The following is a 3,799-nucleotide window of genomic DNA, read 5'->3' on the forward strand; positions in this document are numbered from 1 at the left end:
CGTCGGCGGCTATGGCGTGTGGCGGAGCGGCGAGCGCTGCGCGAGAGCGAGCAGAGAGGCGAGAGCGAGCGGTGGAGGGCGCAAATGGGAGCGGGGGCTTCGGCGGACGCGACCAGGGGCTCCTGGTGGCCGACCAGGGCTTCTCCTCGCCGTCGCATGCCCGCCACGCGGCGGCCAGGCTCTGCCGGCGCGCCACGGCGGCACTGCAAGGCCGTCCGTGCGCACGGACGCGGGCGCGAGCGCGGGGAGGGGGAAGGGGAAGGCGCGGGCGGGCCAGGCCGGCTTCGGCCAGCGGGCCAGAAGTGAGGCCGCGGCCTGCTAGCGCCCCCTTTTCCCTTTCCTATATATATATATTTTTGAATTTCTTTTCTCAAATTCTCTTATAAATTCATTTTGGCCATTTTCAAATCATTTTCACCACTTTCTCCCAAAGGCAAAGTTGTTCCAAACTAAAAACTCTACAACTTTGCTTTAATAAGCAAAACCAAATTCCAAATAGAATTTGAATTACAAATTAAAACTTAGTTCTAGGTTTTTAAATAAATTCTTTTTGGATATTTTGTATAAATTCCATTTCTCAAATTCCATAGCTCCAAAAATTACACAAAAATATTCTAAATTCTTCTTACACATAAATCAACCTAGTTTGAATATTTCACAATTTTAGGAGCAAGCATCATATTTTTGACATATTTATAACTCATGAAGTGAAGCACATAAAATCATAATTTGAAAAGAGTGTCATGCTCATGAGGCTTATGCTTGATGGGAATGCTTATGCATGACTTTGATGAGACTAAGTGCATGCTTAACACCTAGGGTGTTACAGCCCTTCCCCCTTAGGGAAATCTCGTCCCGAGATTTTGGGTTACTAACCATTTCTTATGAAATTTTGGATAAACTGTTTTTAAGTAATCCTCTGTTTCCCAGGTGGCATCCCTATCGTCATGATGACTCCACACCACCTTGTATGTTCGAACAACTCTGTTTCGGGTTACGCGTTCCTTGGTATCCACAATTTCCACTGGCTGCTCTTTATACTCCAAGTCTGCTTTTAATTTGATCCCCCTAGGTTCAATTCTTTGCTCCGGCACCTTCAAACATTTCCGCAGTTGCGACACATGGAAGACCGGAAAGATCGAGCTCATCTCTTCAGGTAACTGAATCTTATAGGCTACTGGGCCTTTCCTCTCTAGCACTTGGTACGGTCCCACATATCTGGGTGCAAGCTTGCTTCGAACTCGGAAACGTTGAACTAAGTGCATGCTTAACACCTAAGGTGTTACACAGCATAGGCTAAGAAACCATTTCGGACGCACCGGATGGTACTCCTAGGTAAAAGGCTCAAGTGAAAGCTCGGTTTGGTCTATTTGGAAATAGTGCTAATCTTGATGCAAGATAGATGCACAGTCTGCATGGAACTTACCATATGCTTAGAAATTAATTTGGACACACCCGATAGAACTCCTTGATGACGTGTGTCATATGAAATCTCGCTCTGGTGTGCTTAGAGACAGTATTAGTTTTGGTGCAAGAAATATGCACGGTTTGCGCCTAATGGACCAAAGTCTAAGAAACCATTTTGGAAGCACCTGTTGGTACTCCTAGGTGAAGAGGCTCAAGTGGAGGCTCGGTTCGGTCAGTTTAGAGATAGTGCTAATCTTGTTGCAAGATAGGTGCACGATTTGCATGGAACATACCATATGCCCAGAAATCAATTTGGATGCACCAGATGGAACTCCTAGATGACATGTGTCATATGGAATCTCACTTCGGTCCGTTTAGAGACAGTGTTAGTTTCGGTGCAAGATAGGTGCATGGTTTGCACCTAATCCACCATAGGATAAGAAACCATTTTGGATGCACCCGATGGTACTCCTAGGTAAAGGTGCTCAAGTGAAAGCTCGGTTTCGTTTTGTTTGGAGATATTGCTAATCTTGATGCAAGATAGATGCACGGTTTGCATGGAACATACGATATGCTCAGGAATCAATTAGGACGCACCTGATATAATTCCTTGATGATGTGTGTCATATGGAATCTTGCTTCGGTTTGTTTAGAGATAGTGTTAGTTTTGGTAGAAGATATGTGCATGGTTTACGCCCAATGCACCATAGGCTAAGAAACGATTTTAGACGCATCCGATGGTACTCGTAGTTGAAGAGTCTCAAGTGGAGGCTCGATTTGGTCTGTTCAGAAATAGCGCAAATCTCTATGCAAGATAGCTGCACAGTTTGCATGGACGTACCATATGTTAAGAAATCAATTTGGACACACCCAATGGAACTCCTAGGTGACGTGTGTCATATGGAATCTCGCTTCGGTCTGTTTGGAGACAATGTTAATTTCGGTGCAAGATAGGTGCATAGTCTAAGAAACCATTTTTGACGCACCTATTTGTACTCCTAGATGAAGAGGCTGAAGTGGAAGATCGGTTCGGTCTTTTTGGAGATAGTGCTAATCTTGATGCAAGATAGGTGCACGGTTTGCATGGAACATACCATATGCTTGGAAATCGATTTGGATACACCTGATGGAACTCCTTGATGATGTGTGTCATATGGAATCTCTCTTTGGTCTATTTAGAAAGACTGTTAGTTTCGGTGCAAGATATGTGCATGGTTTGCGCCTAATGCACCATAGTCTAAGAAACCATTTTGGAAGCACCTGTTGGTACTTCGGTGAAGAGGCTCAGTGGAAGCTCGGTTTGATATGTTTGGAGATAGTGCAAATCTTGATGCAAGATAGGTGCATGATTTGCATGGAACATACCATATGCTTAGAAATCAATTTGGACGCACCTAATGGAACTCCTAGATGACGAGTGTCATATGAAATCTTGCTTTGGTTCGTTTGTAGACATTGTAAGTTTTAGTGCAAGATAGGTGCACAGTTTGCGCCTAATGCTCCATAGTCTAAGAAACCATTTTGGACGCACTATTTGGTACTCTTGGATGAAGAGGCTCAAGTGGAAGCTTGGCTCATTCAGTTTGGAGATAGTGCTAATCCTTATCCAAGGTAGGTGCATGGTTTATATGGAACATACCATATGCTTGGAAATCAATTTGGATGCACCCGATGGACCTCCTTGATGACGTGTGTCTTACGAAATCTTGCTTCGGTCTATTTGGAGACAGTGTTAGTTTTGGTGCAAGATAGGTGCAAGGTTTGCACATAATGCAGCATAAGCTAAGAAACCATTTTGGACGCACCCGATGGTAATCCTAGGTAAAAGGCTCAAGTGAAAGCTCAGTTTGGTCTATTTGGAGATAGTGCTAATCTTGATGCAAGATAGATGCACGGTCTGCTTGGAACATACCATATGCTTAGAAATTAATTTGGACACACCCGATAGAACTCCTTGATGACGTGTGTCATATGGAATCTTGCTTTGGTGTGCTTAGAGACAGTATTAGTTTTGGCGCAAGATATGTGCACGGTTTGCGCCTAATGCACCAAAGTCCAAAAAACCATTTTGGAAGCACATGTTGGTACTCCTAGGTGAAGAGGCTCAAGTGGAGGCTCGGCTCGGTCTGTTTAGAGATATGGTGTATTAGGCACAAACCGCGCACCTATCTTGCACCGAAACTAACACTATCTCCAAACAGACCAAAGCAAGATATCAGATGACACACATCATGTAGGAGTTCTATTGGGTGCGTCTATATTGACTTTTAAGCATATGGCATGTTCCATGCAAACTGTGCACCTATCTTACATGAAGATATAGCACTATCTCTAAACAGATCGTACGGAGCTTTCACTCGAGTCTCTTCACCTAGAAGTACCATTAGGTGCT

Source organism: Sorghum bicolor, chromosome 2 (genome assembly GCF_000003195.3).
Source record: "Sorghum bicolor cultivar BTx623 chromosome 2, Sorghum_bicolor_NCBIv3, whole genome shotgun sequence".
Lineage (NCBI taxonomy): Eukaryota > Viridiplantae > Streptophyta > Magnoliopsida > Poales > Poaceae > Sorghum > Sorghum bicolor.